This window comes from Corapipo altera, unplaced genomic scaffold (genome assembly GCF_003945725.1).
Source record: "Corapipo altera isolate COAL_440 unplaced genomic scaffold, ASM394572v1 92, whole genome shotgun sequence".
Taxonomy (NCBI): domain Eukaryota; kingdom Metazoa; phylum Chordata; class Aves; order Passeriformes; family Pipridae; genus Corapipo; species Corapipo altera.
Window position 1 is genome coordinate 163,234 of NW_020884994.1, and position 24,717 is coordinate 187,950.

Consider the following 24,717-nt stretch of genomic DNA (forward strand, 5'->3'; position numbering starts at 1 on the left):
GCCTGTCCCCTCCCTCACCACCACAGCCATGTCCTGCTCCTGGACAACCCTCCCTCATGCTGTCCACACACTGTGAAGGCCTCATGGGCCACAGCCCCACTGTGCAGCTGCCTGCAGGCAGGAAAGGATGCTCAGACCCCAGCAGAACCCCACGAGAAACATCACCAGAGCGGCACAGGAAAGGCCACGTTGGGTGAGCAGCTTCGCAGTGCCCTGAAAACAAAGCAGGCCTAGGAGCTGGGAGTTAATGGTTAACCTGGCATCAGCTACCAGCTGGGAAGTGAGAGCAGTCTCCTCCCCAGGACAGTCAAGAGTGTGATGGAGGCAGAGCCGCACAGGGCTGGTATGCAGCACTGGTATGCTGTGTAGGTGTGCAGTAGCAGTGTGCACTGCTGGTGTGCTGAGCAAGTGTGCAGTGCTGGTTTCCAGGCAAAGCTGGTATGCAGCACTGGCTTTCAGGCCACAGCTCCCACAGGTCATTTCTGCAGAGCTCAGAGGACAGAGCTGCATGTGGCCCACAAGAGTCCTGCCAGCTGGGACAGGGTGACTTTGGCTACCAAGCAACAGGCTCCTCACCACCATGGTGGCTCAGCAAGCTCTGCCAGTGGGACCAGTCCCACAGCCCACTTTATGGGAAGGGCTGGGAAATAGAGAGCTACCTCCACAGGCAGGTGGGCAAAGGGGCTGCTCTTCTCTTTCCTCCCTCTTCTACATTCCAAACAATCCTGCAGCATCAGCTGCCACCCGGATGGAGTAGGACCCCTGCTCTCACACACTTGGTGCCCTGGGGGAAGGCCCACCATGGAGGCCAGTAAAGGCTCAAGCTCAGTGAGCAACTGGGTGCAGAAGAGTGACCTTGTCATGAAAACAACAGGCTTCTGCAGATGAGAAGAAACAATCACCCTGGGAGGTGGCCTGGAGTGGTCCAACACAGGAAGGGGGTTATAAGCATAGATCCCTGGGATGGGACCCAGTATTGCTGGTGAACCAGCTTTCTTGTAGCTCCACCAAACCATGCTCATAAAGTTGGTTCCTACAGAGTCTGGACCATGGCTTATAACATGCTTTTGTATTTGCACAGGATAAAGCCGAGTGAAGAGCTGGCTGTGGGCCGTGGGTCAGGATTTAGACCCTCTGGCTATGTCGTCACAGCTCATGGGTCATAAGGAGGAGGAGAGGGATGTTGGAACTAAGTTATTGATCTCTGTATATGTCAGAGGCTGCTCAGCAGAGAACCTGATTTAGGAGGAAACACTCAAATTTTCAAATGATGCAGATAATTGAACTCAACAATTAACTGTATGAATGAATTACTAGAGATGTCCCTCAGGGGCTGATGAAGTTCCGTGTCTTTATTAATGACAGAGATGACGGGATGGACCATGTTCTCATCAAGTTTGTGGATGATACTATACCAGGAAGCGAAGGGGAGCACGACTGATATTCAGAGGGACCTTGACAGGCAGAAGAAAGAGATGGACAGCCACCTCAGCAAAATGCAGTCCAAGGCCAGTCCCTGTGGCACCAGGACAGGCTAGGGATTATGGCTAGCAATCTGCTTCACAGAAAGGGATCTGGGGAGTCCTGGACACTGAGGAGCTGAACAGAGGTCAACAGTGTGTTCTTCTGGCTAAGAAGGCTAACCACAGACTGGGCTGTGTCAGCACTTGTACAGCCAGGTCGAGGTGATCCTCTCTGTTTGGCTTTTGTGAGGCCACCTCTGGAGTGTTGTGTCTGATTTGGGACTGCCTGGTACAACAAAGACATGGATGTACTGGGCTGAGTCCAGAAGAGGCCACTGAGATGGCCATGAGTTGGAGCAGTTGACACACATGGAGCCACTGAAGGAACTCAATTTTGCTCATCATTATCTACAGTTTTATGAAAATGTTTCTTTAGTAGCATCATTGGATATAACCTTCCCCTGGAACCACTTTATCTTGCCTGCACAAAACATAAATAGTCAGTTCACAGCTATGCATGGAGGCAAAAAACCTCCAGCTAGAAACATTTGTGTTAGCTAAACACTTCATGAATTGGGAGATAAGCATCATCTATTTCAGGAGCAGCAATTAAATGACTGCTACATGAGATCTGCATAGATCATCTGTGCCAGAGCTCCTCAGGACTGTGATGCTGTTCCTCTGCAGAGGCACAGAAGCATCTTACCCTACACATTGTCTTCCTTTCTCTGGTTTGATTGTTGGTAAGAGTCCCACGAGCGCCCACAGCTCTTGGTTTCAGGATGTCCCCAACGTGCTCATGTGGGAATAACTGTTTGCACTCACTCCTACTGTGCTCTCTGCTATGCCAAGATAAAAACATGGCCAGCTGCCACATATGTCTATACTAGGACACTTGTATATCTCTCCCGAGTGCATTTCGCACTTAATCTTTGGAGTTTTTAACCTTTTTGCTGTGCTTTTATTCTGACAATGCAACATCCCGCACTGTGGCTGGGGGAGCCTGAGCTCCCACTGACAGTGCTGCTGGTCTGCCATAGCACCCGTCCTCTAAAGAGTCACAGTGTATGTATTTCAGCCTTATCCAATCATAAAGATAAATGAGTATTATTAATACCTTGGCCTGCAGACTCTTTTTATTAGTTTCTTTGTTTGCTCTTGAAGTTGTCAGGGTTTCCCATAGATTCTGGAAAGCAGCACTCATCATAAGCAATAGAAAAATCAATGGATTCAAGCACAGCTATAATCAGAGAACAGAAAAGCAATTTGTCCCATTAGAGTTGAAGTCCTTGGGATTCCCTGCATTGTGAAACCCCATAGGCTGAGGTTTGTATTTCTCAGCTCACAGGTGGTCCAGTTTCAGGTGAGGAACAGAGAGGGGCTATTTTCCATGCTCTAACGGATGGTACTACTCCCTCCACTTCCCCAAATGGTGGGGTGAACTTAGATTCTCCCTGTTCTATTTTCTGTTAAATTATTATTCAGAATACCCATGGGAACTGTATTTTTGCACTGAGCACAATGCTGGGAGTGTTTGCACACATCTGGGGAAAGGGAGCCTTAGGCAATGCAGGTCTCCAAACTATGGATTCAAATTGCATTAGGCAGCTGACAGTCACTTCAGGCATGAGGACAGCTCTGGGGATGTACATCAGCAAAACCTGGGGTAGCAAGGGGTTTCCTCTGAGCAGTTAGGGAGGAACTGGTGAAACTATGCTCCTGTTCCAACGCACCTGAAGAATAGGTTAGGTGTGTTTGTTGGATTCTCCCCCATGTGCACATACACCTGCAGTTTTATTTAAAGGGTTTCTGGTGTTGCATACATAGGCAAGGGAGAGTGAACATTCCACGCTCACATGCGGTAACGCGCTGACGAATCATGCTTCTATCACAGCTCAACGTGGTGCGAGCATCAGTGGGACTTTTCTTCCCTGCCCTAGGGTGGAATGTGCTGGGAGGAGTCCAGCATGTCATTCTTCATTTGTAAAGTAAAATTTCTCTGCCATTTATATAGAAAAAGGACATGGACGTTACAAATTGCAGGAAAGGCAATACTGTGGCCAGAGCCTTCAGTCAAATAAAGAGAGAAGGAAGGAAAGTTTTTCTTAATTTGATTTTGCCTTTTGTGAGCTCTTTCCAGCATGTGGTTCTTGACCTCACACAATGATACATAGTCATGGGAACAAGAGAAAAACATTCAAGAAAAGAAAAAGGGTATAAAACAAGATAGACTAAATAACAGCCAGAGTCCACTATGTGACATCAACTCTGCATCCCACCTCCTGGGGCAGCTGAGGAGGAAGACAAGGTGTTTGCTCACACAGGATGGGGACAGAGAGCCCCTGAACACAAAGGCAGAACGCCGAGAGACTTTTTGGGATGCGACTATTTTGAGGGATGAACTGTCTCAGAAATGTCTGCATCTAATGGGAGAGGAAATTCTCAAAGTCAGAAAAAGCTCAGCAATCTGGAACTGGTTTGAATATTGACTAATACAATGTTAGACTAGAGACATGTGAAATAACGAGACAGCAGCCAAAAATAACCACAGCAACCACAACCTTCAAGAAGACCCAAATGAAGACACCAAACAGCATCCACAGCAAGTGTGAGACACTGCAGCAGGCTCTGGAGATGCAGAAGAGGATCTGGCACATCCCTGAGTCACACTGACCCTATGTCAACACACAATCACCCAGCAAACTCCTCAGTGCTGCTCTTCTCCTGGCAATGTAAAAGGAATTTCTCTACATGGAGTTGGCAGGGCCAATGCAAAAGCAGCAGAGCATAAAGGCAGACCTGGTTGCTCACAGTAGATGCTTTGAGCAGCACTGGGGTTTGAGCAGTTGTTGTTGCTTTACTATGCACAGCAGAGATTTTGCTTTCCTCTATTAAAGCTGCTTTCCTCTGGTTCCCTCTTGAACTCACTGCTTGCCTCACACTGGAAAGGCTCACTGAGACCAGGTCTGAGCATTTGGTGACCAGGTGCAGCATCTTCCTTCCAGCAATACAAAACAGTGTTAACCTGCACAAGTGCCGAACAAAGCCCTGCAGCTAGTGGCAACCTTGCCCTGGGAGCCCGATGGCAAGGAGGATGTTATCCATACTCCAGAGCTCTTGTTCAGAAACTGATTTCAAAGCCCCTCAGCACGCTACTCCTATGTGCCAGGTATCAAAAATGCCTTGTACCTGCAGCAGACAAGTTACCTATTTTGACAAGCTTATATTTGAATTCAGCAATGAATTTTTACATATTGTAGGCAAGCAAAGGAGTTGGTGGGACAGCTGGGGACCTCATCAAAATCATAGGCCTCAAGAATTACCTTCCTGCCTTCTTCATGCTCTTCCAACTAAAATGCCCCATCCCGCACTGGAATCAAAGCCGAGAAAGATGTTTTTTTTTTCTTCCCATCCTGCCACTTGTACTGTCCTCAGAAGCACATTTTACTGTCACATTTGATTTCACAAACACTATGCAGGCATCTCTCCAGCAAACTTGGCAGCATCCAGCAGACAGCATGGGAAAAGCAGCCCCAGCTCAGTGGTGGCTTTGTAATATTTACTGGACACGGAGGTCTCCCACCTCCTTCACCCTCCATCCCTCCCTCCCATCAAGACCAGCATTGCAAAGGCTTCAGGGACCATGGCTGTCACCATCATTTCACCCCCATAACATGTGCTAGCATGAAAGCACCTCCTAGAGCTAAGCCACCCACGGGCTGGCTAAAAGCCCCTGGATCTGGACTTTACAAGAGCTTCGGACTAACTGAAAAGATTCAGAGGAGATCAGAGCAAGCAAGATCCAGAAAATTGTTAGAAAATTAATGAAAGAATATTTCAAAGATTATTGAATGTGAAGAACACCAAGTCCTATGACTCAAGAAGTCCCTGGAAGTGGACAGTGGGGAAAATCATATTCACTATTCTCATGTTCCTCCCCAACATCTGGTTTTGGCCACTGGTGCAGGTAAGATGCTGAGGAGACAGGCACCTCAGTCAGACCTACAGTGCCCTTTCTTCTCTCCTCCAGTTCCTTTTCTTCTCTCCTGCATCACTGCATCTTCTCTGATTCTCAAGCTTCCATTATCAGCAGACACTTAGCATATAGTAAAAGCTCTTCTCAGACTTATCTTCCACACTGTCACTTTAATAAGCTTGATTCCTGAATTTGCTCTTCTAATGTCTTCATCTGGCCACCACAAATCTTACCCTTTGAGCACAACTCTGTTCCCTCCAGTCTCTTCTCTCATGCTTGTGCTGAAGGCTGGGCCAGTACTGTTAGTCCCAGTTCCTGCTGTTGTTTTCACTCCTCATCTCATCCTGTTACCTTCTGCTTGTCTTTGGTTGGGCTCACTTTGTTCGGCGTCCTAATTCTGCTTGCACGTGGTGTTATGCTGGGGAAATCCTTGCTGCACAATGCTGTGGAAGCTAAAAGTCCTTGGGGGTTCATAAAGCAGCAACTAGATAAATTCACGAAAGAAAAATCCCTCAAGGTCACTGTGGTGGTTTGGGCTAGGCCTTCCTTGGTGACCAGTTTGTAACCAAGGAAGGGTCCAGATTTACCCAGTATTCCCTACGATTTTTACGTAAGCCAGATTATAAGAAGAAAGGAGAAGAGGCCTTCGCTCTCTTTCCTTCCGGCGGCTTGGAGGTGCAGGTTCCCTGCTGTTGAGTCTGCCGTGTTGGGGAGCAAGGTCTGGTGAGGCCTTGTTGACCTTGGGAGGCGGAGGTTGCCGGTGATCGTCCCAGAGCGACTCTCGGTTGTCCCAAGGAGAGTGATGGGATATTTTCTTTGCTAACTCTTTAGTTACTAGATCTCGGGCTACTGATTGGGATATATATATATATATATATATATATATATATATATTTTATTTTGGTTTTGTTCCCTTTCCCTTCCCCCTTCCCCTTCCCTTGTGAAAATTGTATATATTTTAAATTGTATATATAAGTGTAAATATATTTATTACAAGCACCGGAAGAGAAGAGTTGTAGTTTGGTAGGTAGAAGAAGTAGCTATGTTGTGGTAGAGCCACGAGGAAAGGGGCCCGGAGCCCCTCGGGGCCTCTGGGGCCCCCCAGCCCCAGTTGGGGGCTACAGAGACAGAGCAGAAGCAGCGGCAGTGTCCAGAGACTCTGGATAAGAGCCAGGACAGATAAGAACTGAACCGGAGGAAGCAGCAGAAAGTAGCAGCAGAACTACAGAGTTCTGGGGTTAGGAACTGATACCAGACCCCCCAAACTCCTTTGAGACCTCCTGGAAGGAGGAAGATGATGGACTCTTACTTGAAAGAGCCTTGAAGTGCAGCATGCACTGCAGAGAGGAGCTGAGAAGCTCAGTCGTCCTGAGAGCTCAGCCAGGACGGTGTGGGAGGTTGGCCTTGGGGGCCCTCCCTTGCTGCAAGCTACAAAGAAGCTCGCAGCCTGAGACAGGGCACAGAGGCCCTGCAAGGAGCTTGAATCTCCTGGAGATACCAGACCGTCACGAAGACCCCCTGCGTCTTCGTGATATGACGTGGTGAAACGGCCTTTGTCTGGGGTTACAAAGCCCACGGAAGACCCCTTTGCCTGCGTCAAGGGGCCGAGGGGGATACCCCCCTCGTGAGTGCTGGCAGAGATCCAGCTATCAGCTGCTGCATGCATGAGATGAGGAGAACCTGCTGCCTTAGAAGAAGCTGCCGCCCTGAGAGACTGGAAAGGATCTGTCCTTCTTTCCCTCCTGGACTTTTATTTGGAGGGGAGAGGAGATCTGATCCATTGTAAATACTATATGTCATGGTAGAGATAGTTGTGATTTTGTGTATAATGTGTTATAGTATTTATTTGTACAGTCATTGTAATATATTCCCTTTCCCCCATTCTGAGTCTGGTTGTGTTTTGTCTGGAAAAACCCATCTCACATTAGGTTGAGATGTGGGAGGGGGGATGGAGCTAGGGAATTGGATTTTGGGGCTATCTCAAACCATGACAGTCACAGATACAGGAAAAGGGACCCCATCCTAGTTCAGCAAGTCCTCTGAGACAAAACTTAGAGGCTGGAAGAATTCTCTGACCTGCATCATTGCACACTTCCCTGTCCCTATCCTCCTTCCTGGGAGCCCATTTCCAGCCATTGCTCTCATCCATAGAGCTCTTATTATCTTCTTGGGCTCTTGTATTGTCCCGTCCCAAACACCTGTCCAGGTGAAACAGGACTAACACTGCACATCTGCCAAGTGCCACACTGCAAATGGGTTGCATACCCAAAAGCATAAACCCACACACTTTATTGTCCAGCATCACTTACAGAGCTGGGAAAGGCCTTCCTGGTAGAATACATCTAACAAGATTAACTTCAAGTACTCATAACCATCTCTGAATCATTTTGCTCATTAGGCATAGGCAGCTCTAACCTTCACATTCTTCCTAACGCTATATCCAAGAGCCACATGGCAACAAATAGATCCCTGTGGGTACGAAAATTACAGAGTATTGTGTGTTTCTCTGCACCCCATCTGATACAGGGCACATTCCACTCTCCTAACAGAGTACTAGAAGGACATCCAAGTCAGCTTCTTTGCAGGAACACTGCTTTGATTGCTGTGAGCTTTTCTGGCAAAAATCTTGGCTCAGGCGTTCAGAGGTTTCCGCGTGGATCCCTACAAACTCTGCAGAAAATGGAAATTGCTCTAAAAGTCCTCTCAAAAAAATAAGCTCGTCAATTCAACAGCACAGACAACTGGTTACCCTTGTGACTTTCTTCCTGGAAGAACTCAATCAATGAAGTTTGTAAGTAGTAAAAGAAAAGCTTTTCAGCTCCCTTACACACACAGGAACAGCATGAGGAGTTGCCATAGCTACTTGTCTGTCCTGGACTGCTGCAGCTCTCAACCCATCTGCTTTCTGCCTTGGACAGAAATCAAAGGACAGGCGGGCAACCGGTCTGTGTGTGGGTGCCTGCTCAGCCTAGGCAGAGAAATGCAATTCAGCAAACTTTCAGTGGATGTCAAAAGCTGGGACAGAGCTAAATTTTGGAAAAAGGAAGCATACAGGCCCCAAAGAAGCTATACAACACAAATGCACCAAGGCAGCAATGTGGCTGCAGGGCAAAGCCATGTGGGGAGAGTAAATAGACAACAATTACCTAATATCTCCCAGTGTGCTGTTCAACAGTGCAAACAATGGGATGAACCTCTCATCCCCACTCACACAGTCCCAGCAATGGTGTCCAGTGTGAGAGTGTGTACTCCATGTCTCAGTTGTATTTTCTCTCGGCCCAGCAAGGCTGCTGTCCTCACAGTTCAAGTGCATTTCAGAAGAAAGCAGCAGCTCTGCTAATCATCCTGAAGAGCAGGGGCCCAGGTTGCCTGCTGCTGCCAGGGAGCAACTCTGAAAGCTGCAGAGGCACATTTGATTCAGACAAAAAAGGTTATAGGGCATCACACTGAGTCCCAACCCATCCCTGCTGGGCTTCCCCAGCAGCCCTGACTGGTCTCTTGATGTACTCCTGCACAGCTCTTTCCATGGCCTATTTTCAACACTATTTTGGATGTCCCACTGAAATAAATCTGTTGCCCCAGCAATGGCTTTCTGGCCCTCAGATATACAATAATGCTCCAGAAGGAAGCTGCCACTCTTCAGGTTTTTTGAAACAGTGTACCCTTTGATAGCACTTGTTCAAAGATTCTCCCAGGTCCTCTTTCTTACGCTGCCCATTTGCCACAAGGTTTATAAGCTATCTTTGCTGAGGTCCGTGCTCTGATGAAAACACAGGTTTACTTGCTTGTGTTGCAATTTGGATTCTTGTGCTTTGCTCTGCTTCAGCCACTTAAACAAGTACTACATCTGTTGCCACTTATTCAGGGATGTCCCAAACTGTCCTGACTGCAGCTCTGGAGTGTTGCGGAGCTGGATCTGATGCCTTCTCACTCCCAGTTGCATATTCCCTTGTGCTATGCACACTCACACACTCCTATCCCACAGATTCGTACAGGACTTCTCTGGGCTAAAACTAACCTCACTAAGGTAAGAAATAGTGGACAGAAAAATGTTTGTCCCAACACAAAGGAGTACAAAGTATGAACAAAGGTGAAAGTGAGCAACACAAGAAACAAGGAAGGCAGAGGCAGAAGGCGGCACTATTTCTCCATCAGTGAGACTTCCAACTGCCCATAGCTGCCAGGTGTATTTCTTAAGGAAAACAGTGACAGAGCTCTTATTAGCTCCTACCTACATAAGCACTTCAGGAGAAATGGGTTTACCACCAGAAACTTCCTAGATTTGCACTTAACTTTGAACTCACACCTTCCTGAAGAAGCTAGTGCCTGCACATGACACCGGCAATGTGGGACCTGCCCTCGCTGCCACCCTGTATACACATGTTTCTCTACCGCATTAGTGAAAGCAGCTGAGGACACTCTGAGCTTAGGGTCATAGAGGCAAAGGATAACTCTGAAGATCTATGGAAGGACCTTCCAAGTCTAATGAGGGAAATGACAGATGATGTTCAGTGTAGACTGGCATTAAGTTACAGACATGGAAAAAGTATCCTAACTTTACAAGTAAAATAACAAGCTTTCACCTTACCACAACCATTCAGAAAATTATCAGCTCTTTGCTCCACAGTGGTCAAAAATGAAGTCTAACACTATGAGATCCTAGTAAAGAAGTGCAATACAAAAAGAAGAGGACATTGATTTCCCACTGTATCAACCCATGGCGTGTCAGCATCTCCAAGGCTGTTTGCAATTCCAGTGTCACCTCAGCCTCTGCTGCCAGCTAGAACAGATATACAACAAAGCTAGTCATAAGTATGATTTCTGAAGAGGAAAACCCTGACAAACAAGAACTATTTAACCTAGAAAATTAAATGACTCAGAAGGAATGTGACAGTTCTATAAAATTATGAGTAATCGGGAGAAGATGGGTATGATCAATTGCTCTCTCTGTGCAGTCACAACAAACATGGAGAGATGCTCCTCATGACATGCAGATAGGCTGTTGGACTCTGACACGCCACAGAATGCTGTAGATACCAGAAGTTTCCATGGGTGCTGAGACAGCACACAGAAACTAGTTACCACAGGTTTGCCCTGTTTCAACTCCCTTTCCTAGGGCCCTGTTCTTGATCACTGCAAAAATACTGGGCTAGATACACTTGTGGTCTGATCCAGGACAAACGCAATGGCCTTGGGTAGGAAAGTCAAGCCCAGTTTGAAGATCCCTCCTGGGTCAGGAGCTGAGTGAAACCAGAATTATGACAGAAAGAAATCACGGATAGTGGCTCTTCATGGACAGGCCTTTACCCTCTCTGGAAGGCCAGGCAAAGCAGCAGCTATGCTTTGTTTTATGACTTCAACAAGATGTAAAAACCTTGGATGCCACATTGCTCTAAAGCACAGCTTAACAGTGAGAGTAAAGAATGGGTTCATCGCACCCATAAGTCAGCCCCCAGCACACTCCCAGAGGTGGCAGAGCTACAAGGTGAAGCCGAAGCAAACCCATCATCCAGGTCTGCTAACAAATCCTCTAATCCTGAAGCTGACACACAAGGTGACTGAGGCGACCTGCTCCTATCCTCGGTATTTTCAACCCCAAGAAGACTGCACAGCTAGGCTGCTCAGATGGGTGCTGTGGGCTGGACATAGGCAGCTCTGTGCTTGCTTCCGCGCTGCTCAGCATCTGCTGCTTCAGAAGCACTTTGGCTCCACAATCACCTGGAGGTGGAGGCCCTGCAAGGAGGCCGTAACATGCAATTTCACTGAAGGAATGTTCTGATCTCATGTCACAACTCAAGACAGAGCTGTCAACAGATTATTTAACAATCTAATTTGCATCTCATTTTTTAAGTAGGTGTTTTGTGCCAGCATCAATGAAAAAGACTGCTCATTGTCAAGAGCAACATATAGTTCCAAGTAGGCTAAACTCTGATAAAGGAGACTGACCCCAGTTCAGGGAGGTTCTCACCTCTAAAACCAAGCCAAAGGTAGAGTCTGAAGTATGAAGATCTTATTTTGTGAAAACAGAGAAAGAAATAGAACGTTCAAATTCATCGTTGTGCTGGTAATTACCTTAACACTTCTTAAAGCTGAGTAAGAATCACACTCAAAAGATGAAGAAGTAGAAAACGTAAGGAATCTTGACTCTATTGATGCTTTTGATAGCACATTCCATGTGGATTCCCATAAGCATAGTAGGGAAACACACGTCTAGAGGAATTATGATGAGTCGGAAATCCCAGGACTCCCTAAAACTGTCCCTTGATGGCAAGGGAAGCACCTAAACAGAGAATGGGTGGACTCACAGCAGAAAGCAGAGGTTAGTGTTCTTCCACCTACCTACAAGGTCATCTTGTGCAAAAAAGGCAAGTCATGCTCTGGACATATTAAGAGAAGAGCTTAACACACAGTAAGTGAAGTAATTTTTTTTCCCTGAGGATCTTGGTGGCACAATACTGTCTTCAGGGCTAGGCTACAGGTTTGCACATGACAACATAAAGGGACCACCAAGCCACTAATGTGTTATCCAGGAATCAGTCATAGTAGCAGGCAGCTCTGTGCTGCACTGAAGATGCAACTGTAGTATCACAGGGGCTCAGAGGCACAGATCTCCTCACAAGCTGCCTGTTCTGCTCCTTGCGGGCTCACTCCCATGTCCCACTCACACCCCACCCGTATGGAGGGCTCAGCTACCTGCAGGATGGAGCACAACCTCAGCACCAAGTACTCAGCACATCTGCAGTGTCCCACCATCACAGGTACCAAAACAGCTGCTGAAAAACCAAAGGTGAGCAGGGTAGGCCTTTGGCATCCCTCCCAGCTCTCCTATGCTGGGAAATCCAGCTGCCTGACCTCAACGTCCCACCCAGACCTATTGCTGTACAGTTTGAGGAAAGAACCGGGCTTAGCTCTCTGCTTGAACACTCCATCTCCTTGGATGGTACCGGCATCCCCAAAATGTAGCTGCTAGAGCTGTGTATTCAATATAAAAATGTACAGGTACCCTCCACAGATAAAAAAAAGAAAGTAGGCAGCACAATCACATAATCTTTCACCTGATCCCAGTTTGCTGCCTAAGGCCATGTGGATCAATGGCCCCTTGAAGACTGCACTGTCATCACAGACCAAAGAGAGGATTCAGGGTACACCTGTTCAGTACATGAGACTAGCTTAGGTCTGTCCTCTGTGCCAAGGCCAACTGGCATGGATCAAGCCCCCCTGCCCTTTTAAACTTGCTTTGCCTCCAAACATGACAGACCTTGCTAAATCCTGATCCATCCCCAGGAGATGTCTGCGAAGGTCCAGGCCAAGCCATGCCAAGAACTGTGCAAACAAAGCAGCGTTGATGACGGTGATCCCTGGCTCAGGATTGCCCCCACTCCTTAGCGCTAGGTAGGAAAAATCTTTTGGGAACAGGCAACTTCTAGCTCTATTTCAGAAAAGGTGCCCTGTCCTCTCCGCACATCTTGCCCTGCACTTCCTTCTGCTCTTTTCACGCAGAAACTCACTCTGAGCAGGCTCAGCAGGCACTGGACAGGCCCTCAGACTAATGGTACAGTAGCACAAGGAAGTAAAATGTGACCTGAATTAAAAATGATCATTCATATTCCAGTCTAAATTTTAATTTTTCATTAATCCTTACTAAGAGCCCTTCAACTCAGTAATTCTCAGGAGACTTCTAGGACTGATTACTCTGACAAAATTCAGTATTCAAGACAAGACCAGTTTTAACTGCTCTCTTGTAGGTCCACTTTATAAACCATTATCATTGCTATCCACACGTTGAACAGAACAACCCTGCCACTAGAAAGAAACATGATCATCAGAAATCTCCCAAATCAGTAAAAGTTTTACCCCAAGTCTCTGTAGAGTTGCTCTTGCTGGGGGGATCCCTGTTCAGGGTATGCTGCTCTACCCTTGACTCATCTGCAAGAAGCTGCCCAGGCCTGGCTAACACCCAACACAGCCTCCCTGCGCAAATCCACCACTTGCTGTGCTTAGTGCAGATGCAGGAGATGAATTTGCTAGGACTGTTTCAGGACCCTACTGTTGGATGGATGGATGGACAGCAGTGCTTCTGCAGGCATGCTCAGCAGCCTGGTCTGTGCTGTACTTGCAGCCAAAATGCTTGGGGTTGAATGAAGGCTGCAATTAATATGAATTCAGACTTGTGGAAGGGCCCCTGAGGAATACAGGGAATTTGATTCAGGTTGCAGGTGCCACTGCTGCTGCTCCTGGAGCAAATCAGAGTTTAGACTTGAACTGCGTGTTAGAGGAGCTGCAGTGCCCAGTGTGCAGGCATGCTGACAGCAGCAGCAGCAGCACTGCAGTAGTTCAAGCACACGCTGGAGCCCACTGCAGCTGTGCCACTCTACAGCTTTTGGACAAGCATTTGTTAAAGATGGGGGAGAGACTAGCAGCATACCTTAGCTCAGCTGCCTGGGGCATGAAGAGGCCAGGAGGAATTGGTCAGCCATTTGAAATGCCTCTGGCATAAAGGGTGGCCAGCTTGGGTTACACCAACAGCATCACTTCTAGCTCCAGGCAAACCTTTCTTGGCCAGGGAGGAGACTGTCTCCCATCTGCTCCTTTTGCAATTCATGAAATCTACATACTCTAAACCAAGACACTGGGTGCTGTTACCCAACCAAGGTGCTATTGCCAGCTCTGTGTCTCTTCCAGAGCTCTGCAGGAGCAGCAGCTGAGCGGAGGAAGCGCCCAGGACAGCAGGCAGGCAAGATGAGGCACGATGCTCCAGCGGGACGCCCTGCTGTTAGCGGGGTACCCGCCCACTGCATGCACTGACTCACAGGCAGCGCAGCCAAAGCCTGTGTGATTTCTCCCCAGTCATGTGGACCCAGGTGGACCTCAGGTAGAGTGTCTTACAACCACTTGTACAGATAAATGAAGGCTCGCTAACCAACACACTGCAAGTAGTCTCCAGATCCTTCATGGCGCCCCAACACAAACTGTTGTTAACCCTGTCCCCTGGCTGTACCACAAATATTAACTGTGATTTTGGACTCCTTTATAACAAGTGGCATTTTTTTTCCTTCTGAGCTCCCAACCTGCAGCTCTTTTGTTCACTGGCAAGTGTGAAATCAAATGAAAGGAAGTATTCAGGAATTTATGCCACTCTTTCAAATGTGATTTACTCAATGAAGACAGCTGGGTGGATTGGAAGATCCTAACAGCAGTCTTTGTGTTCAATTTATTGCTGAAAATATCCTCAGGTAACAAAAAATAACTAAAATAACACAAACAGATCACAGCCTGGATCTTCTAAGGAACACACTGCTTGTAGCTATGAGGACTTAAACACATTAAACCTCAAAATTAGTGCTCCATGGACAACAGGGAGACTCCAAGACAAGCTGCCAGGATGGTGTCATGACACTTGGCAGCTGTGCCACTGAAAACTGCCCACTCAAAGCCCTTGATGAATTTATGGATGGAATATGTTCACTTACAGGTTGAGTCTCTCAAAAGGACAACAGACAATTCACACAGAGAGCACTGTGCCAGGACTGGGGCAAACAGGGCAAAAAGGTGAGGGCATCTCATTGCCCTGGCAGGCAGAGACCAGCTGCATGCCCTGAGCTACAGACCCTGCTCTGGGCAAGAGTTTTAGGATTTTCCTTAATGCAGAAAGAGATAGCAGAGGGATACCTGGCCTCTGCTCCCTCTTCCCAAAAATGGGCCAGAGCAATTCCCCATTTGATTGTATAAAGTGGCTCCTTTGACTAGGAGGGCACTGACACAGCAGAAGAGCCATAACTTCCCAGAGAGATCACCCTCAGCATCCATTTGCCTCCTTCAGTAAGCAGCTAAGAAGCTGTTTCAAGTCAGAAGTGTTGGACAGGATTTCCATCAGGAAGGTCCTGAGTCATACTTCTCCCACAGACAAGGGTGAGTAACATTACCAACTTCAAAGTTCATCCATCTCCCACCAGCTTCTTGTCCATAGAGCACGAAAGAGTTAAAGATGCCATCCAACTCATCATAGCTATCAAAGGAAAACTTGGTTCCAAATTTTCCATTTCGTGCTGCTAGAAAACCAACAATCTTGAAGTACCCTGTATTAACAAGAAAGGCAGTTCTACAGGGCAGCCTGCATTTTTTTTAAGTCCACTGTATGTAATGGACAACAGGGACAAATTCTATTGCTCTTAAAGCACACGTATTCCTGCAAGCATTACACAAGATGCTAATGAGGAAATCTGCAGCCTCAATGCCAAGTATTAATTTATCTGAATCCCATCCTAAATGAAGATTGGAGCCAAGAGGGCATATGCTTTTGTTATAGCATATTTAAGAAGTGGAGAGTGGGAAATAGAGCATAAGGCACAAATGGCACCAGAGGATCCCCTCCAGCACTTTTTCAGGGCGTGGCTGTCTAACCTTGCTCCCTTACATTGTTATTTATATGTCTTTTTTCCCCCTATACTCCCTGGACTGAAGGAAGGAAGGATGTTTCATAGGAAGGACTGGCGTGGCTATGCTGAGACGGGACCACAGCACTTTCCCCACCACACTGTTCATCTCTACAAAGGAGGGAAGGAGTGGGAAATTCACATTTTCTGTCTCGTCTTGGTTGCCAGTAAGGGGATGAAGTTAACCCTAGTCCAGTTCCTGCTCCAAATAGGTTAGTGTCCAAAGCTGGAGCAGGTTGTTCAGGACTGCATCAAGTTGTGAAAATCTCCAGGGTCGGAAACGCCAGAACCCTTGGGGCCTGTCAGACCAGTCTCAGGGTGAAAATTATTTTCCTTTATGTTCAGTCAGAATTTGCCACACTGCAACTTCCTGCACCTAGAATGGGGCAATCCCCAGAATCAACCTAGACTGGGGGATGAATGGATTGAAAGCAGCCCTGCAGAGACAGACTTGGTGGTACTGGTGGATGAAAAACTCGACATGAAAGCTAACTGTGTCCTTGATTGCAACAAAAAAATAATGGCCAGCAGATCAAGGGAGGTGACTCTTCCCCTCTGCTCTCATGACACTCCACCTGAAGCACTGCATCTGGAGTTCCGGAGTCCTCAGAAAGACTACAGTGGGTTCACACAAGGCCACAAAAAGGATCCAGTGACTGCAACATTTCTTGTCCGAAGAAAGACAGAGAGTTAGGGTTGTTCATGATGGAGAAGAGAAGGCTCTGGGGAGACCTTATTGTGGTCTTTCAATATATGAAGAGGGTTTATAAGAAAGACAGAGAAAGACTTTACCATGGACTGTAGTAACAGGACATGAGGCAATGGTTTCAAACCAAAAGAGAGTAGGTTTAGATTAGATATTAGGAAGAAATTCTTCCCTCTGAGGGTGGTGAGGCCCTGGAACATGCTGCCCAAAGAAGCTGTAGATGCTCCATCCCTGGAAGCGTTCAAGGTCAAGTTGGATGGGGCTTTAGGTAACCCAAAGGTCTAGTGAAAGATCTACCTCAATTTCATGACACTTCAGACACCACCTCACTAGTACTAGGCAGAAAAGAACAACCTTTTCTTTTGATCTGCCCCACACTCAGTCACTGCCATGCCATCAATGCTTTGCTGACACCATTCTTGCTTTTGCAGAGGAGAGGTGGTGTGCCTCACCAGGTCACACACAGCTAGGCTGCAAAGCAAGGACTGTGCTTAATGCTCTCAGCCACATGCTGCAGCAGTCACAGCAGTCACTGGAGACACACAGGCAGAGATTACTAAAAAAAGAAAAAAGGAGAAAAAAACCAAACCCAAATAAACCCATCCTGCTCTGCAAATCCCCTCAAAGAGTAGGCAGCAGAGGAAAAACTGAATGGAGATGATCTGTGGGTAAGGACTTGGGAATATGTTTCTGTTGTAAGACAGGCAGAGAAAGCAAGCCAGAGGATAGGGCTCAGGAAGGGAAATGTGGGGCAGGTGACCTAAGCTTGAGGAGTACCACCTGGCAATCAAGGCAGTCAGCAGGGCACAGCCATTTTCCTGCACTTAGCAGTTATTGTTTCACTGCCTCAAGCCAGCCGCTCAGCCCAGCTATTAAACACCAGCTACCAGCAGCCTGTTTGCTGTCTAAGCTCTGCAGAGACTACACACCCAGAGAGCCCCCCCCATCTTCCCATCACTGGAGGAAGAGAGCCTCCCACCTCCACAGCTGGTCATAGCATTGCTCCCAGAGTCACCTTCAAACACAATTTCATGGCTTTACCAAAGCACTGCTGATACTCGTTCGCCCTTTCACAGTCCCTCTGTGACAGTGGTTACAGACAAAAGGAAAAGCCCTACTCCAAACTCTGCTTCTTGCTGCCATGCTCTGCCCAATGCAAAAAGGCAACATCCAGAGAATTTCAGAGCATATGTAGACAGTTTACAATATACTACAGCCAAATCTCAAATAGAAACATCAACTATTACATCACACAGGATACCTTTACGCAAAGACATTAATCACACTCAACAGCACTAAAAACAATCCAAAGAGCAGAATGGGATACAGACAGTAGAGTGAGAAGCCTCATTAGGAATTCTCAATTGCTGCAAGTTCAAATTCTCACCACAGTGCAGTACTAGCAGTTATTTACTATCATCCAGGAATTATTGTTTTTCAGTAAAACAGACATATTTCCAAATGATTCACGCTACCTGAGGAATTAATGTTTTTGCAGCTCTGTTCCAGATCCTAGGTCAGGAATCTCCTTTCTATTCTGGTAAATTCCACTAAGATAGCACATGTAACAACAAGTTCTTGGAGCAGTTTCATCAGATTTTCCCTTTAAGGTAACCCACTGCACTCCCACGTGAGGCATAGGCACCTCAAAGGCACAAGCAGCTGAAAGTGCTGCAGCGGAATCAGATGATCAGCGAGCGCAACCTTGGAGCCTCTGCAGCCTCTTTTCAGCTTTGGAAACATGTCCTGCGATTTTCAAACCAATCCACCAGGGAAGACAAAAGACAGTCTTGGAGCTTAAAACCCAGATAAGGTATGTAAAAGTAATTTATATTAAGGCAATTTTGAGGATAAATGTGAAAACAAAGTCTGACAGATTTTGCTGCAGCACTGCAGCAAAAGCTGTCACTCCCAGCTGTATGGAGCTGTGCAGCACGCAGCACAGGGTGGCAGGGCTGACGACATCAGGCAGCAGAGCCACACTGCCAGGAGCCCTTGATGCATAGCCCAGAGCTGTTCTAGCTTTCTGCAAGCATCTGCATTGCACATGACAACAGAGGAAAATGTGAAAAGTAAACATTCAAGGTAAAGAAAAACATTCTTGAGTTAATTAAAGAGTTGCTCGAGCTTATTTCATCATGATCAGTCATGTAGAAAGGCACATCTTCTTACGATGAAGCTACCACTTTTAGAGGTCAATTAGAACACTGCAACACATACATGAGAAGTACAAACACAGGTCCTACCATGTCACGCAACAACATGCTCTCTCTTTCACTGCCACTACACCTTTTCCTACCAAGGCACTTATACTTCCAGGCGACTTCCTGTCGCCTCCTCCTGCCCCCTCGGAGTAGATGGCATGACTTGCTACATGTTGCTCACTGGCTCTCTGAGTGGGAGGGGTGCTGTCCTGCAGCAGAGGTGATATGCGTCACCAGAAGGCACCCTCCTCGGCTGCCCCGCAGGACTGCTGTGTGGTGACACAGGTCAGACAGCCCTCTCATATCACCTGCCTACAGCCACAGCCTGATACATGAGCCCCAAGCTCCAGTGGTTTTGTAATATTAACCATCAAAGCTGAATCCTACCAGGGCTAAGAAGGTCTCAGTTCTCATCTCCTGCTGCTTTGTTTTCTCAGAGGTGTGCAGTGTACACTCAAGGATGCATGCCTGGTCTTGGCCACAACACTGTTTGCAGGGAGCCTGAATGAAATCTCTCCTGCTATTTCTGAGACAAACAATCACAAATCCAACCAAGTAACATGGGGGTTTGCGGCAAAAAAAAATTCTTATTTATATCAACAGCCCCCAACCATCAAGTTTGCAATTTGAAACTGCAAACCTCAAAACCGCTGAGTTAATGAGTTAATTCAGTACTAAGTGAGGCTTGATACTATGGTCTCAGCTGTACAGTAGGTCAAACTATGACTTAATCTATGGCTTAAAAACCAATTAACTAAGTAAATTCAGAACTATAAATGTTTACATGCAGGGGCTTGTCCAATCAGTACTAATTAAAAATCACTAAAGCTTACACTTTCCCTTTTGTGACTTGAAGGGGCAAATCCACACTCCTCCCAAACCAGAGCAGACAGTGAGGGGTGGTGAAGAAGCGCCCATACTTAGCCCCTGCTTCATCCTGGAGCACCCAGGAGCCCACCTGTGAGAAGTGGGAACTGCCCACAGAGCCAAGCCTGCCTTGTGCCTGCTGCCAAGGGAGGACAAGGGCTGGCACCAAGCATGGCTGGGTTGTGGACAGCCAGAGCAGCTCAGGATGGCAGCTGTTACGCTGCAGTGGGCTGAGAAGCAGCTATACGGAAGTTTCCAGCTCACACAAAGTATTTACACACATGAGACCAGTGCACTTTGCTGGCCCAAGTCCAATACAGCTGATCAGACCCCAGACAACAAGGCTCACAAGTTACTTTGCAAGGAAGACGTTTGAGGTTAGCTCAATCCAATGAAGCTTTGACAAACAGGGCCAAAATTGTTGAGACTTAATAAATACAGGAACTTTTCCACTGAAGTACTCTAAACATGGTGTCCCTACTCCTCTGCCCAAATCTGGGCAGTGCTTTGTGCAATCAGGAATTTTCCAAAGGCAGGATGTCCAAAGTGAAAGCACCATGAAAGCAAGGTGGTGGCAGAGATCTGAACAGAGACAGCAATACTTAGTATGTTCAAGGGATGCTATCACTGCACAAGTGACCACACAGACTTCGGACCAGATCCTCAAACTTAAGTTTCATAGTCATTTTCAGGTGGCACTGCACTGCACCTGCCCCTTTCTAGTCCCATGCTTCCCTTTCTTGACCAGAGTAAAGCACCCCAGTAGTCAGGCTGGGAATCAGGCAGGGCTAAAGGCAGTGGGAGGGAGGCTGCTGGTTAATTTTCATCCAGATCAACTGCTCCCCATGGCTGCATGGAGTTTGTGTCAGCTGGAGCAGGGCTAGAAAGGGCCCCTGGAGGAGAAAGTGGTCAGAACAAGGCAAGTCCACTTCCTCCAGCAACAGTGCCCACCTGCACTGATGTAGCACTTCCAAATCCATGACTGGATAGGATGTGAAAATCCCTATCTCTCCTGCAAGTAGACAGAGTTGCAGCAGCAAGCAGCCACTCTTATCTTCGCACTGTCACACAGAAAGAAACTTACCAGTTGATGTGTCCTTACACTTTATAGGTGTGTATTTTGGCAACTTTGTTCCTAAGCGAAGAAATTATCCATTTCATTCCTGGGGTTATCGATGCCGATCCTAAGGGGTTCCACTATGTGCATAACTTCTCCAACTTTCATGGCCCAAGGCTGCAGAGTAGGCTGAGTGCTGAGCATAACATTAAACCCTCTCTCCTTTCAGCCTGTCACTCTGATAGTGCATTCACCTTTCTGGATTTTGTTTCTACGAGAAATTCAAATGTTCAGGAATGCAAGTGTTAAATTCACTGCACAACTTCCGTAAGAAAGCACAGAAATATTCTCAGTTTTGTTTTACATAGAAGGAAACAGAAATGGCCTATGAATGGCGTTCATACTTCTGTGCATGCTGAGGGTACACTTAGGTAAGGCTATGTGTTGCACCTGCATATCTTACTCCACCCTGGCAAGGGTTAAAGAACACAGGGCTTGAGCCGATCCTTACAACCCCTTATCTGTCAAAATTAGGGCCTTAGCAGAGGAACATCACTGCCAAAACCTAAGACAATGCCAGAGACACAAAAATATTAAAGCCTAAATTGCCATATTCTGATGGCTGTTATCCAATGCCACACTTCTTATTTGATCATCTCAAAAAGCATTGGTTTTCAGGCTACTGAATCAACCAAAACCCCACTGACTTCAAAGAAATAGCATGCCTGGAGTGCCTTCTCAGAGTCAGGGTGGTTATGAAAGCTCCTAAATCTGGACTATTAAAGGCAAATGGTTTGTGGGTTTTCCACTAAACTGATTCTGTCACCAGCTCTAAACCCTCAAATCTGGAGAGATGTGACTGTCCACAGAGTGTGCAGTGAATGGCCACAGTTGCCATTAGGAGCAGGCAAACAGCTGAGCTTGGACAGGGAGATTAATCCCACCTTTGGTGACTACGGAGAGGACATCAAATTAAAGGACTAAAGCCTGTCAAAGATTCAGCTCATCTAAAGCAGAGAATAACAGAATAGAAGGACAAAGCCAACCACCGGCACTGGGAATGCAGGAAGTGCTGGCAAGCAACACCTGCTCATCAGCTATCATCAAGTATTTGAAAACACTTGTGCTTTCTACTTCACATGAGTGGATCCGACCATTACCCAAGGCAAAAAGTTTGTACATCGGGCCTTAGACTTGCAAAAACCTAAGTAACCACACCATAACCATCACAACGAGGGCTCTCCCTTCCAACATATTTTAAGGGCTCCCATGACCTGCACTGCACTAGTCAGTACAAAACATATTACTGCTATGAATCATCTACAATTCATCACCCTTGCATGAATCTTCCAATCCTAATTGCCTCCTAAAAAGATTATTTGCTTCTTTTTAGTGTAACAACTGTATCAAAATTGCTCTTTTTTGTCATTTGGCTCAGTCATGCCAACCACACTTTTTGAAAAACTTCCATTAGGAAGGAAGCCTTTGGTTCCTCACAGACCACAGCCTGTGGTGGGAAGGAAAGGTTTCATGGAGGATGAGTACAACCTCAGAGTGCCTGTGTACAATACTCTGGTAACGTCACGCTCAAAGAGGTAATCGCCAACCCATTTGAACAAACAAAATTACGTGGTCTTGATTGCAAGGCATACCAGGCTTTTAAACATTATCATTTCTGGTAATAGCTACGTTTGAGAGTTCTCTTTTTTAACAAGAGTTATTTTTGCCTGTACTTCCTAGCTCACATTAAATAACGAAAATCAGTAACTTATTCTCAGTTGGGCCAGATTTTCAGAACACAGAAAAAGCCAGAGGGCTAGCGAAAAGCTCACGCTGCTGTAACTTATTTCTACTTCCTAGGAATTCAAAGTCGGTCAGGCTGCCCTGTACTGGAGTGCAGAAACTTTACCATTTATAGGATTAAAGGGAAGTTGGGGCTGAAGTGTTACCCAGAACAGGAGACAGAGGGGGGACCTGGCTACTCTTGAATTGCACTGTTCTCCCACACTCTTTACCCCAATTCACTTCTTTCCACAGGAACTTTCAGCAATAACTCCAAAAGAAACCAGCTCTCCATGTCCTCCTCCTCCTCCCTGCAGTGGTACAGAGGGCTGGCTGCCCTGAGCAGCCCCAGATGGCCCAGGTGTGATCCTGGTGAGGGGGCCCCATGCCCAGGAAGGGTCTTGCACTTCAGGGCTCCCTGCACAGTCATCACTCCCTCGGGCCTCCTGGAGCCCCAGGGTGGGGGAGTCAACCTGGCAGGCAGTGCCGACCGTTTTTTGCCATCCTGACCACTGTAGAGCCAAAACAATGGAGGAATTATACTTCTGCGAGTGCCACAAATGCAAACCATCCATGAAGCACACCGCCCCTGCCTAAATGTGCCAGCTGGCCACTGGCTGCACAAACTGACCAGAGCACAGAGCTGTTGGTTCTGTACTCACACAAACTGTGACACTGAGGAACACTGTCCCCACTCACTGTCCTGAAGGCTGGGAGATGCATATCTCTGCTAAGAGACTGTAGGCATGCAGTAAGTTGCTGCATTTTTTCCCTAAATTCTGAATGCCTGAGACTACTCCAGGGTTGTAAAAATACTTGCCCCTTCCCACTGTCATCACTGTAGTATCACTCAGAGAGCATGGCTTGCCCACCCAAGCGGCTTTCAGTGAGAGACTCAATAAGCAACAACTCCAATACACACGGGTAGCAATGAACACTCCTTCCCGTGATTTTTGTGGAGGATTTTAACAGAATTTATGCATCAATTAAAGTCTAATCCCACTGCAGCTAACTTGAACATGCTGATTAGTTGGGATGGTCACTTTAACTTGTGTTTAAATTGGTTTAAAGGCTTCAGATGTAGCACTAGAAGGGAAAAAAGATGCAGATTTGCAATGAAAGTGCGGTGACCAAGGACAACCAGCAAAGGTCTGCTATGCTGCTGGCTTCACATGGCACGTGGGACACCTGACAAAGCCAAATGGGGTACATTTGAGAAATTCTAGGAAGATGAAAAGTTTCACAATGCTCCATCAATTAATTCCTTCACGACGGCAGAGTAAAGAAGACTGAAGTGATCAACAAAGGCAGAGCAGATATATAAAAGAACGTTATTAATTATATGATAAGCGTAGGCAGGCTAGAAAAAAAAAAGGAATTCGGGAAAAATAAGCATCAGGAAAGGGAGCATGTGGCTGCAGCAAGGGAAAAAAATGGTTATCCAAAGAAATCGCGTTAAGCGCCTGGAAATCTCCAAAATCTCAACTCCACCAAGCCCCAGCTGTAGGTTAAGGACCTTCCCAGAGGGCAGCTCGCGGCAGCCCCGGAGGAACCGTGCCCTTCCCGGGCGGGGACCGAGCCGCTCTCCGCTCAGGAAAGCGGCTGTTCCGGTCCCGTCGGAAGGAGCCCGACGGCGGCTCCATTTCCGAGCGGGAGCCGAGGCCCCGCCGGGCGCCTGAGGGCCGGGTCGCTCGCGGGGAGACCCCACCGCCCCCGCCACTCCGCGGGCGACCCGGCCCTCAGGCGCCCACCCGCTCGCCCAGGAAGCGTCGGGAAGGCGGCGGTCAAAGACAAAGCGGATGCCTCAAATTCCTCCCCGCCCCGCCGGTCTGCGGCACCCCCCGCCCGCCCACTCATCGCCCACCTCTGCCTACCTGGGCAGCAGGAGCGGCCGGGCCTCCCTCCCTCCCAGCCCGGGCTTGGGCAGCCGCAGCCCACGGGGGGCTCCGGGGCTCGGGTGGCGGGTGCGGACGCTGACAATGAGGGGAGGGACGCGGTACCGGGCGGTGCTTGACGTCAGCGGGAGCGGGGCGGGGGCTGGCGGGCCGGCCCGGCCGCGGTGCGGAGCCTGGAGAGGGCGGGGAGGGACCGGCCGCCATTTTGGGGGGGGGGGGGTTCGGGCTGCGCTTCGGGCGGGGAGGGAATTTTCCGAGGGGCCCCAGGAGAGAACCGGGCGAGGCGGGTGTTGTGGACGCAGCGTTGTTGGGCGCAGGTGAGGTGCTCCCATGT

The 24,717-nt window shown here is 47.7% G+C and overlaps 1 protein-coding gene across 2 annotated transcripts in view; it reads right to left on the reverse strand.

Annotated features, from left to right (window-relative positions):
- The window catches only part of LUZP1 (leucine zipper protein 1), a 37,222-nt gene extending 12,724 nt beyond the window's left edge, over positions 1-24,498 (reverse strand). The window contains exon 1 of one of the 2 annotated variants that reach the window (XM_027666518.1): positions 24,363-24,498. The gene's annotated coding sequence lies outside the window, so the exon portion shown is untranslated. Of the gene's footprint in view, positions 1-18,053; positions 18,281-24,362 lie in introns of those variants that run through there. The other variant, XM_027666519.1, reaches the window with a different exon arrangement.
- Between the last annotated feature and the right edge of the window lie 219 nt (positions 24,499-24,717).